General features: G+C 39.9%; 1 long non-coding RNA gene across 1 annotated transcript; it reads left to right on the forward strand.

The window, feature by feature from the left end:
* Positions 1 to 4,164: 4,164 nt before the first annotated feature.
* LOC128643881 (uncharacterized) lies at positions 4,165 to 5,964 on the forward strand. Its single transcript, XR_008399889.1, has 3 exons — positions 4,165 to 4,243; positions 4,839 to 4,914; positions 5,139 to 5,964. It is a non-coding gene; the product is annotated as an uncharacterized LOC128643881 (long non-coding RNA).
* The last annotated feature ends 7,554 nt before the right edge of the window (positions 5,965 to 13,518 follow it).

Below are 13,518 nucleotides of genomic sequence, written 5' to 3' on the forward strand. Positions count from 1 at the left end.
TACTTAAAAAGAAGCCTATCTCTGTCTAGTTCCTTATATAAAATAAAAGAACGTTTTTTACAGTAGGGGGCTTTTAAAGACACAGTAGTTAAATTGGATTAGCAGATTTTAGAGACGTAATCCATTTTTGCTATTGCTTTTCTGTACATCATGGAGGACATGGAGCAAAGCACATATCCTATGTGTTTAGATTCCATTGTGGAACCCCCAGTTACACTTTGTCCTGCATGTATTGAAAAAGCTTTACAGTGCAAAGAAAATATTCTTTTGTTACGGATGCCGCCTTTCAGATCACCAAATTGGCGGCTAAGAATGCAGGATTTTCCATTCTAGCACGCAGAGCCTTATGGTTAAAATCTTGGTCTGCGGATGTGTCCTCTAAATCCAAACTTTTGGCTATTCCTTTCAAGGGTAAGACCCTATTTGGGCCTGACTTGAAAGAGATAATTTCAAGGTGTCCCCTCTTCCTCTTCCGCTAACCAGGAAGGGAATTTTGCACAAGCCAAGTCCGTCTGGAGACCCAACCAGGCTTGGAACAAGGGTAAACAACCCAAGAAGCCCGCTGCTGCACCCAAGACAGCATGAAGGGGCAGCCCCCGATCTGGGACCGGAACTAGTAGAGGGCAGACTTTCTCTCTTTGTCCAGGCTTGGATAAGAGACGTTCAGGATCCTTGGACTCTAGAAATTGTGTCTCAAGGGTATCAGTTGGAGTTCAAACATTCCTTCCCAAGGGGAAGGTTTCTTCTTTCACGACTGTCTGTAGACCAGATATAAAAAGAGAGGCGTTCTTACGTTGTGTAGAAGACCTCTCCACCATGGGAGTAATTTGTCCCGTTCCAATACAGGAACAGGGGCAGGGGTTTTACTCAAATCTTGTCGTGGTTCCCAAAAAAGAGGGAACGTTCCGACCCATTTTAGATCTCAAGTGTCTAAACAAGTTCCTCACAGTCCCATCCTTCAAAATGGAGACTATTCGGACAATTCTTCCATTGATCCAGGAGGGTCCATATATGACTACAGTGGACTTAAAGGATGCATATCTGCACATTCCTATCCACAAAGATACTCACCAGTTCCTAAGGTTTGCCTTCCTGGACAAACAATTTCAGTTTGTGGCCGTGGGGCATTGCAGTGGCGCCTTATCTGGACGATATTCTGATCCAGGCGTCATCTTATCAACTGACAAAGTCTCATACCAACATGGTTCTGTCCTTTCTAAGGACTCACGAGTGGAAGGTGAATCTAGAATAAAGTTCACTAATTCCACAGACAAGGGTTCCTTTCTTAGGAACTCTAATAGACTCTATATCCATGAAAATCTTCTTGACGGAAGTCAGAAAGTTAAAGATTCTGAATACATGCGGAGCCCTTCAGTCCAATCCTCGGCCATCAGTGGCTCAGTGCATGGAGGTAATTGGATTGATGGTGGCGGCAATGGACATCATTCCGTTTGTTCGTTTTCATCTCAGGCCTCTACAACTGTGCATGCTCAGACAGTGGAATGGAGATTATGCAAATTTGTCTCCTCAGATAGATCTGGATCAGGAGACCAGAGACTCTCTTCTTTGGTGGTTATCACAGGATCATCTGTCCCAAAGGGACGTGCTTCCGCAGACCCTCATGGGTGATAGTGACAACGGACGCCAGTCTACTAGGATGGGTTGCAGTCTGGAATTCCCTGAAGGTTCAGGGTGTGTGGACTCGGCCGGAAGTCTCTACTTCCAATCAACATTCTGGAGTTGAGGGCAATATTCAATGCTCTTCAAGCTTGGCCTCACTTGGCTTCGGCAAAGTTCATCCGATTTCAGTCGGACAACATCACAACTGTGGCATACATCAATCATCAGGGTGGAACAAGGAGTTCCTTGGCAATGACAGAAGTATCCAAGATAATTTGGTGGGCGGAGGCTCACTCTTGTTATCTGTCAGCAATCTACATCCCAGGAGTAGACAACTGGGAAGCGGATTTTTTGAACAGACAGACGTTTCATCCGGGTGAGTGGGATCTCCACCCGGAGGTCTTTGCCACCCTGATTCTCAGATGGGGCAGACCGGAGCTGGATTTCATAGCATCTCGTCAGAATGCCAAGCTCCTGAGATATGGATCCAGGTCCAGGGATCCTCAGGCCGAACTGATAGATGCCTTGGCAGTGCCTTGGTGGTTCAACCTAGCTTATGTGTTCCCTCCATTTGCTCTCCTTCCCCGGGTCATTGCTTGAGTCAAACAGGAGAGGGCTTCAGTGATTCTCATCGCTCCTACGTGGCCTTGCAGGACTTGGTATGCCGATCTGATGGACATGTCATCTCTGCCATTGTGGAAGCTTCCATTGAGGCAGGACCTTCTCATTCAGGGACCCTTCCATCATCCAAATCTAATTTCTCTGCAGCTGACTGCTTGGAGATTGAACGCTTGATTGTATCTAAGCGGGGGTTCTCTGATGCGGTCATTGATACCTTGATTCAGGCACGCAAGCCTGTTACTAGAAAGATTTACCATAAGATATGGCGTAAATATCTTTATTGATGCGAATCCAAGGGCTACTTATGGAGTAGGGTTAGGATTCCCAGGATTTTATCTTTTCTCCAAGAAGGATTGGAGAAAGGGTTATCAGCAAGTTCTCTAAAAGGACAGATTTCTGCTTTGTCTATTTTATTACATAAGCGTCTGGCAGATGTTCCAGATGTTCAATCTTTTTGTCAGGCCCTGACTAGAATCCGACCTGTGTTTAGACCAATTGCTCCTCCTTGGAGTTTGAATTTAGTTCTTAACATTCTTCAAGTGGTTCCGTTTGAACCTATGCATTCCATAGATATTTATTTTCCATTCTGATAAGGTGGTGTTAAATACCAAACCTGGTTTTCTTCCTAAGGTTGTTTCTAAAAAGAATATTAATCAGGAAATTGTTGTTCCTTCCTTGTGTCCTAACCCTTCTTCTGAGAAGGAGCGTCTGTTACATAATTTGGAAGTAGTCCGTACCTTGAAGTTCTACTTATAGGCGACTAAGGATTTTCGTCAAACAGATTCATTATTTGTTGTTTTCTCTGGGAAACGTAGGGGTCAGAAAGCTATGGCTACCTCTCTTTCTTTTTGGCTGAAGAGTATTATCCGTGTTGCATATGAGACTGCTGGACAGCAGCCTCCAGAACGAATTATGGCTCATTCTGCTAGGGCTGTGGCTTCCTCATGGGCATTTAAAAACTGTGCTTCTGTTGAACAGATTTGCAAGGCTGCAACTTGGTCGTCTCTTCACACTTTTTCCAAATTTGATACTTTTGCTTCCTCTGAGGCTGTTTTTGGGAGAAAGGTTCTTCAAGCAGTGGTGCCTTCTGTTTAGGTTCCTGTCTTGTCCCTCCCTTTCATCCTATAGGTTTGGTATTGTATCCCATAAGTAAGGATGAAATCTGTGGACTCGTCATATCTTGTAAAAGAAAAGGAAATTTATGCTTACCTGATAGATTTGTTTCTTTAACGATATGACGAGTCCACGGCCCACCCTGTCGTTTTTTCTAAAGACGGGTTTTATTTTTGTTAAACTTCAGTCACCTCTGCTCCTTGGCTTTTCCTTTCTCTTCCTAACTTCGGTCGAATGACTGGGTTGGGGGGAAGGGAGGAGCTATTTATGCAGCTCTGCTGTGGAGCTCTTTGCCTCCTCCTGCTGACCAGGAGGCGATATCCCATAAGTAAGGATGAAATCCGTGGACTTGTCATATCGTAAAAGAAACAAATTTATCAGGTAAGCATAAATTTCCTCTTCCACTCCCCTGCATCATGTGACAGCCATCAGCCAATCACAAATGCATATACGTATAGTCTGCAAATTCTTGCACATGCTCAGTAGGAGCTGGTGACTCAAAATTTTAAATATAAAAAGACAGTACACATTTTGTTAGTGGAAGTAAATTGGAAAGCTGTTTAAAATTGCCTGCTCTATCTGAATCATGAAAGTTTAATTTTGACTTGAGTGTCCCTTTAAATAACCTGACACTAGCTCTGTTATTCTCCATAATTCTGTAAACCTACCTAATATAACCTTTAGACTTTTTTTTTTTTAACCGAACTCTGAAAATCTAAGATTGTAATTTTCTGGTGTGAAATGGTTGATTTGACCACATAACTTGTAAGCCATGTCTCACTAACAATTTTGTTTTTTGGTTTTATTTTAGGTTTATACATTCTTGTGAGACTGGAACCTGCCTTTGGCTGCTGGTGATCTTAATGTGCCTAGAAAATGCAGACTGAAGGTAAGCTTGTAAATTTGGGAAAGTGGCTAATACATATTGCTGCCCTAATTAGTTAAAGAGAGAGGTTCATGTTATGATTTCAATTGTGTGACTTGCACTAACTAATTCTAGCTACCCTGGCTTAGCATTAGGAAAGATGGTCAAGAGGGTAAAATAAGTAGGGGAATTTAAAACGTCAAGAACTTATTAATTATATTATTTGAACGCTAGCTGTATTGGTCCTCCACCATTATTTTAACCTAATAGACCCTTTTGGGATATCTAGACTTCTATTTTACAAAAACTATGATTGTACTTTGTTTTGGAGCTGAATGGTTGGTTTAAATATGTAAGTTTCAAACTAAGTCTCATTAAAGGGACAGTCTAGTCCAAAACAAACTTTCATTATTCAGATAGGGCATGTAATTTTAAACAATTTTCCAATTTACGTCTATCACCAATTTTGCTTTGTTTTCTTGGTATTCTTAGTTGAAAGCTAAATCTAGGAGGTTCATATGCTAATTTCTAATCCCTTGAAGGCCGCCTCTTAGCTCAGGGCATTTTGACAGTTTTTTTACGACTACTCCCTTTAACATAAAGCTGATGTTTATTTTAGGTTTATGCATTCTTGTGAGCTTGGAACCCCCCTTGACTGCTAGAGATCTTCATGTGCCTAGAAATGCAGTCTGAAGGTAAACATATTAAAAAAAAAAAAAAAAAGAAGTGGAATCCAACTGGTTGGAGGTAGTTAGTGTTGCCATTTTTTGAGCAGTTAAGATTCATGCTGTTTTTAGTACTTCTTATTGACTAAAGCATGGTTACATTGAGAGGCCAGTTATGTCACTTTTGAAATGATCCAATGAAGAGCAAGTTCTTGGTCAGCCCTAGTTGATCTTTGTTTTGCCTTTTTTTCTAGATTTTGGATAAGTTTTTCCTTGAAGATTGACCTGTGAGGTGGTTTAAGATGACAAAAGGACAATACGGACAAACTTCATGTTCTCTATTTGCCTCAAACTTTCCTGGGGTCATACCCAATTTCATGAAATGAGACATATTTACTCTGAGTTTCCTGCCTGGCATCTTACCTAGCTATTTTCACTAACAGATCAATCACATAATTGGTAACCTTCTACAACAATGAAAGAGCCAATATTTTTGACAAATAAATGGACACTTGACCAGCATGAACTGAATAATTCTTTGAGAGAACTACACAAGTATGTTTCTAAATTAAATAATCACATATACTATTTGGAGAACTGCTGTACAGGAAAACTCAATCCTCCTCTACCATTAGACTTTTCATAAAAGGCTCATCAAGCGATATTAAAATTAAAATACTTGCTATTGTGCTGAACGACAGTAATTATGCTTAAATATTTAATCATTCATAAAGGTAACAAGTTGTATGAATTTTTATTGAACATAACAGGAAAGGTTTGACAATACAGAACACCTCACTTGGAATAGATTGCTTATTGGCAAATATGGACAACTCCAACAGCTCTTTTGGTGATCAAGGACAACCATCCTACAGCATAAACAAAAGACAAACAACCATTTTAAAAAGAATGTAAAGCATTTTAACATACAGATAATACTAATTATAGGCTCTAACCCTCTGCTCTAATGATGTCTAAAAATTATGTCCCAAACTTCATGTAATGATGCCTTTAAAAAGCAGATATGTTATATTCAGAAATCTCACTGGTTACACAATAAAGCTCTTTTAATTGCACAAATATATGTCTAGTCTCAGTTCTTGTGTCATTTAATTAAAAACAGTACAGTTGTTCTATAAAGCTGATTGTCTCAATAAACCATACAGAACAAGCCCCACATGTCCACTTTATAATTGTAATATGACATATACAAAACATATTTCACCATTAATAATGTCTACACACCCAGACAAGGGCAAATTAAATTTTTAATATATCCTCCTTCAGACAAACTAGGCACAGGAATATGCCCAGTGACTTGTGAGATAACACTAGAAAATTAAAATTTATTTCTTAAGGTGGTGAGTCCATGATTACTTACTGTTGTGAATTCATCAACTGGTCACCAGGAGGAGGCAAAGACAACCTACAACAAGAACTTTATTATTCCTCCCACTTCCTGTACCTTCCATTCTTTCTTTGCCTCGCCAAGGAGCAGGTAAATACATGAGGTGCTCAAGATTATTTATTAGTAGTAAAGGTTTTTTTTTGGATCCCGTTGTTCTCCTCATAAGACAAAACTATGAAGAGAGGGACTTAGGAGTACTTGGCTGTATCATGTAAATCTCTAGCAGGAGTCTTTATCACAAGCCTGCCATGGATGTCACTGGGATTGTTCCTTCAGCCTCCTCCTGTTTGGCCAGCTGTATTCTCAATGTGAATCCTCTTCTGCCTAGTGCAGTACTGGATGAGCTCTCTACTGTCAGAAATGTTATAGCTGGGTAAGCCCAGTGGCATGGGGACTTTAATGGGTAGTACCTTCTCACACACAGCCCACAGGCTATCAGTAGATTCACCTGAACACAGATTAGAGTGTATGGGGCTTTTTATATACTTGTATGGTATATTAAAGGGACAGAGTCAGACTGCTTTACTTGTATGTGCTGCATGTTAACTTTGAGCAGTCTTTATAATTAGCACTTTTGGGAACCTGATAGCACTGTCAACCATTTTACTTTCCCTCCTGTGTCTGGGCATAACGTTGGGCGACTCCTTTTTAGGTGGGCGCTTTGTATTTTCCTTGGGATATGGAGTGTTTTACAGTTCAGTCAGCTCTGGTAGTACAGGAGTTAATACATTTTCCCTCTTTGCACACTCGTATGCTTGCTTGCTTCTTCTCTCACTTGTTAGCTGCCATTGCAAATCTGTCGTCTTTCTTAGCTCCAGATTTTCCAATGTTTACAACAGGAGCGAGGAGGTTTTTTTTGGGTTAATTGCCGTTGATTTGAGAACACATAGTTTCTATATGTATTGCTAGTTTTTCATGTCAGCAGTCTGACTCTGTACCTTTCTGATGTTTTTTACTACATAGCCTCACTAAGCGCCCGATAATCAAAAGCTCCGGTCAGGCGAGATGATCTAAGGCATCTCATCAGTATGGTGAGGTTCCTCTAATAATTTTAAACACAAATTTTACCTTGAGAGATGTTTATCTCTCACTATGCAGGGTTTTGTATGTGAAGGAGAGAAACCTACTTTACAATCTAAGGTCTAAAAAAAATCTTATAACAATTTTGGGTGATTCCTCTCCATGGTGGCAAGATTTTGTTCATCTGGCCCTAAGTCTGAATAGGCAATTATTTGCTGTTGTATGTTCTTGTTCCCATATTACATTATGGTGCAAACTGGGTCTGCCCCTTTAAGGTTACAACATTCAGAAGGGTATACAGATTTTATTTTCCATATAATAAATGTATGCTTGCACAGTGTCTATTGTCTGGTCTTCAGCTTAACTTTTCATTGCTTGTTAAATTATTTACTGCATCCTCAAATATCTCCTTCTGCCACTGCAGGATTTGTTGCCCTCAGCCAGTAAATCTATCCAACGAGGTGGTACTAATTTGTTCCTAGGTCTCAAAGACTCTTACCTCCATTATTATGAAGTGTTATACATTGATGCCGCCTGCACGTCAGCATAAGCGTAAACATTTTTTCTCTAGTTCATCTAGATCTGATTTACCTAATATCTGCTTCTTTCAATGCAGTTCATGGTGCAGATTATGAGACCTCATCCTTTGTGGGTGAGCTTTCTTCAGAGGATTTGTCTACATATTCAGATCAGGAATCTGAGATGTCATTTTCTTTAAGGTTGAGCTTTTACGTTCATTGCTTATGGAGGTTTTACAGACTTTAGGGGTCAGGACCCAAAGTTAGGGGAGGATAGGACTGTAAATTAGCTGGACCTAACCTTCAAGCTTTAACCTCTTGAGTGCTAACGACGGCTCTGAGCCGTCGCAGTGTTTCCCACTCTGGTGCTAACGACGGCTCAAAGCCGTCGCAAGTACTCTCCCACCTTGAGGGAGACCTGGGGGCTCCTACCTCAGCATAGTGACAGGCATCGGCGGGGCTTCATGTTATGTGCGATGACGTCACGCACAATGACGTGATTACGTCACTGCGCAACTTTATTTATACTTAACAATGTTAATTATAGGAGCAGGGGGCATGCTGCTTAGAAGCCTGTATCTCAGGCATTTAAAGGGACATTAAACACCTGATAAAAATTGCTGAAACCTACTTTTTCTTATTAAACAAAATAAAGTAATCACTGCTGCCTATTTTATCTGTTCCTCTTAGCCCAAACTTTTGAAGGAGATTGTTTTAAAATACAGTGTTGAGGCAGTGCTTGATTTCCTATGTAAGCTGCCATATTGTAGCGTGCGTTACAGGGCTCAGTAGTCACATGATACACACACCATATTATCTATGCATACACAGTACTTAGAGGAAGGAATCACATCTCTCTCTCCCTGCAGCGTGTGAGCTGCAGTGTCTGAAAAGTTATTTCTCATTGAGGGTATAAATATATTTCATTTCCCTGTTAATGTATATAAAACATGTTATGCAGAAATTTAAATAAAATACTTATAACTTCTGTGTTTATGTTTTTAACTCCCCCCACACACACAGGTTTTTTCTCTCCTCAAACTCTGTCCGTAAAGTTTTATGCTCAGTAAGCACTTACCAGAGCCGGTTCCTGTGTTATTATTGTAAAACTTTTGACTGCTCTGGGAGGGAGGGGGATAGGGAGGAGGAAGCTCCCACTGACTGCATGCTGCATATCATTAGTTCAAAAGACTTCTTCTTTTCATGACCTCTCCTCCTGAATGTAAATCACTAAGGACTGACACCCAGCATAAGACGTTTAGCAAGGATCGTATGCATTATCTAGCAGTGTGATCACTAGATAGATAATGCATACGATCCTTGCTAAACGTCTTATGCTGGGTGTCAGACCTTAGTGATTTACATTCAGGAGGAGAGGTCATGAAAAGAAGAAGTCTTTTGAACTAATGATATGCAGCATGCAGTCCGTGGGAGCTTCCTCCTCCCTATCCCCCTCCCTCCCAGAGCAGTCAAAAGTTTTACAATAATAACACAGGAACCGGCTCTGGTAAGTGCTTACTGAGCATAAAACTTTACGGACAGAGTTTGAGGAGAGAAAAAACCTGTGTGTGTGGGGGGAGTTAAAAACATAAACACAGAAGTTATAAGTATTTTATTTAAATTTCTGCATAACATGTTTTTTATATACATTAACAGGGAAATGAAATATATTTATACCCTCACTGAGAAATAACTTTTCAGACACTGCAGCTCACACGCTGCAGGGAGAGAGAGATGTGATTCCTTCCTCTAAGTACTGTGTATGCATAGATAATATGGTGTGTGTATCATGTGACTACTGAGCCCTGTAACGCACGCTACAATATGGCAGCTTACATAGGAAATCAAGCACTGCCTCAACACTGTATTTTAAAACAATCTCCTTCAAAAGTTTGGGCTAAGAGGAACAGATAAAATAGGCAGCAGTGATTACTTTATTTTGTTTAATAAGAAAAAGTAGGTTTTTGGGATTATTAGAAGTCAGGTGTTAAGGGTCCCTTTAAGCAGCTACAGACCCCCAAGACCCACCATTGGAAAGATAATCACCTAACATTTCCAACAGTTTAAGTATTGGGGCTCTGGAGAAAAAAAAAGTTAAAATAAAAAAAAAAAAAAATTTTTTAAAAAAGCTTAGCACCCAGGTGGGAAAGTGCTTATCAATCAGATGGTTAAGCTACACCCTTTTAGAGGTGTGTCTCGTTTTTTTTTTTACTGTTCCAGACACAGTATATGAAATTATATCTAAGGAATGGGACAAACGTAGGGTTACTTTTTTTTTCCTTTTCCCACGAAATTTGAGACCAGGTTTCCATCTAATAATCTAGAACTTTTGGAAAACATTCCAAAACGGATGGAGCCATTTCTATTTTTGGTGAAAAGATCTACTCTTCTCTGTTAGATAGCACTTCTGTCAGAGAGGAAGCGGGGAATCTATCTCATCCAGGTCTTTCTTCAAGGGGGTCTATTATTTTATAGAGCTGTGACTATCATTTGTGTTGCTGAAGCAGTATCACTCTGGTATGACTTTTTTGTATGGTTGGTGTCCATGGAATCTTCTTTTGAAGACTGTTAGGATCATATTTGTTTTTTTACCATTAGCTATCTCCTTTCTTTTTGATGCAGCATTTAAAATAATTCACATCAATACAAAGAATACGGCTCTGGCTGTACCTCTAGTAGGGCCTTAAGGCTGAAAGCTTAGTTCTGCATACACGGTTTCAAAAACCAGGCTTATTCCCTGATCTGATCCATTCAAGGAAACTGGTTTGGTCCAAGTTTGTATCTATTATTTCCACTGTTATGTGTGGCAAGAGATCTTTTTTTACCTCAGGATAGAAAATCCAGTTCCAAGGGTAAATCTAATAATTATTTTTGCTCCTTCATCAGTTAAGAATCCACACGTCTTCTTCATCTCAAGTCAGATGCCACTAAGTATTTAAGTAAGAACAAGATCACACAGACTACGAAATCCACCTCCAATTTAAAATTTGCATGTTGGTGTGAGCAGATTGTGCCTACTTTTCAGAAGGCCTAATTAATCTCTGTCTCTTCAGGACCCTTGGGTAAAGGAGTTTATATCTCAAGGGTATAGACTAGGTTTTGATCTCTGCCTCCTCAAGGGAGGTCCTTCTGTTTTTAGAGCATGCCAGTGGCTCAGAAGGGAAAGCCACAAGACATCCGGAACTAGCAAACCCAGGGTTACTTCTGGGCATGGGGGGGGGGCACATTTTCACGTTTACAATTCTCCCACATTCACAGCTCATGTAGGTTTATTACATGGTGTTCCATTGGGTGGTTAGCTTTGCTAGCAGAAAGTTGCCTTTGACTCCAGCTGCTGCAGCTCCCTCTCCTTTATCCCAAGAAGAGAACTTCAAAGCCATTCTGGACACAGAAACCTTAACCAAGTTATGAGGGTTCCTTCATCCATTATGTAAACTATCAGATGTTCCCTTTTGTCAGCCCTACTAAGGATTTTTTTTTTCTTTTCCCAGAGTCAGCAACTGGGGAATTTATTGAGTTGTCAGATTTTCCATTTGGTGAAATGATCCCTCAAGTAGGAGATTTTCAATCTGTTGGTGTAACACTGAGGTTTCCCAGAGATAGTCTTGATGGGGTCTTATCTGAATTGCAAACTTCCCAGATATGGGTTGCAAAAAAGGAATCTTAAAGCGAGCTTGATAGATACATTTGCAGTCCCTTTGTCTTTTTTCCCCTCTAGTTTATCTTTTCCTCTAATTGTGCTTTCTCAGAAGGTGATTGCTTGGATCAAAGAGGAACATTTTGCAGCAATTTTGTAGTTATTGCTTGGTCTGCGGAACTTGGTTCGCTGATCTGTTTCAGATGTCCAGTGTTCCACAGTGGCATTTTACTAAACGTCCAGATCTGTTAGTTCAGGTCTCATCTTCAATCTCTCAGCTGCTTCAAGGTTGAACGGTTACTCCCTTCTCTTGGGATTTTTCAATCTCAGTGGTAGCTAGCTTGATCAAACTTGTACTCCAGTTAATAGAAAGATTTCCCTAAGGTTTGGAAAGTTTTTATATCAATGTCTGAAACAAGGCTATTTTTGACATCTTGTAGGATTCCTAGAACTCTACATTTTCTTCAGGATGGTCTAAATAAGGGTTTTATTGGTTGGCACTTTGAGGGTCATTTATCTGCACCATCTGTCTTATTCCATAGTAAAAATGCTAGTCTTCCAGATATTCTATCATTTCCCAGGCTAAGGTTAGAATCAGCCCTGTTTTATAACCGGTTGCTCCCCTGTGGGTTCTCAACTTGGTTTTGTCAGTTTTGCAATTTCCTCTGAACCGGGCATGCATTGGATCTTCAAATGTTGTCCTGGAAAGTTTTATTTGCTATTGCTTTGGCAAGGAGGTTTCCGAGTTGTCCGCTCTCTCATGTGATTATCTCTATCTAGTGTTTGTTCTAGATATATACTATTTCTAATATTTTTTTTCTTAAATGTATTTGTTAGTTTTCTCTTTTTGCCCTATCCGAATATTCTATAAAACATTGTTTCACCACTTGGAGGTGGTCAGGAAAATACAATTCTATTTGACTACTACAAATGTGTCAGTCTTCAAGTTCTTTGTTTGTTTGTATCTCAGACAAATGAAAGGGCCAGAAGGCCTCGTCTGCCCAGAGACAAAACTTTTTTCACTTTCTGTAATAAGATTTTTTTTTTTTTAGAGAAATTTTTCACAGGTAATTTTAAAATGACATTTAACTTGTATGAGGCAGTTACACTAAAGCACCATCTCAGTTGCAATGTGCTGATTAAAGGGACAGTAAAGTCAAAATTAAACTTTCATGATTCAGATAGGGCATGCAATTTATAAACAACTTTTAAATTTACTTTTATCATCAAATTTGGTAATAGGAGTAAATTAGAAAATTGCTTAAAATTGCATGCTCTATCTGAATCATGAAAGTTTAATTTTGACTTTCCTATTTCTTTAATCTGTAAACTATTTTGAATGCAAGGTAACTTTTTTTTTTTTTTTGTAAATGAGTTTTCCTTATCTCGTTTCATCATGCAGGGAGACATTTGAGCTCCACTATAGACGATAACTCACAAGTGGATAATGCTGCTGCTGCTGGTGATTATTTACAGTGACATAATCCCCTTTTTAAAATGAGAGCAGCATGTCTTAATGCTATGGGGCAAACATGAGCTCTAAGTTTTCCTCTGTATCAAATAAGGGACAGTAAAGTGAAAGGAACATGAAACCAATTTTCTTTCTGACACAGTAAGTCCACGGATCATCATCAATTACTGTTGGGAATATCACTCCTGGCCAGCAGGAGGAGGCAAAGAGCACCACAGCAAAGCTGTTAAATATCACTCCCCTACCCACAAACCCCAGTCATTCACTTTGCCTGTTCTTTTCTGAGGTCTAGCCTAGTCCACATCAGTCTCTTCAGTAGGGCAGTGGTGGCTTTTGAGCACTTGTGAGGTACAATACTCACTGCGTTTTCTCAAGAATCTGCTGCCCTAACTAGAAAACCTGAGTAGGTTTACTCAGTTTTTCTCTCTTCACAGGTCCATGTGAGGTGCTGCACCCTCTCAAACCAGGTGAGCTGTCCTGCTGCCGAAGAGCACTTTCAGGTAAGTGCCATTTTAATTTTCTTTTGCAATGAGATTACTGGCACTTGTTACAGCTAAAAGCTGTCTTATTTAATATGGGA

Source organism: Bombina bombina, unplaced genomic scaffold (assembly GCF_027579735.1).
Source record: "Bombina bombina isolate aBomBom1 unplaced genomic scaffold, aBomBom1.pri scaffold_757, whole genome shotgun sequence".
NCBI classification, from domain to species: domain Eukaryota; kingdom Metazoa; phylum Chordata; class Amphibia; order Anura; family Bombinatoridae; genus Bombina; species Bombina bombina.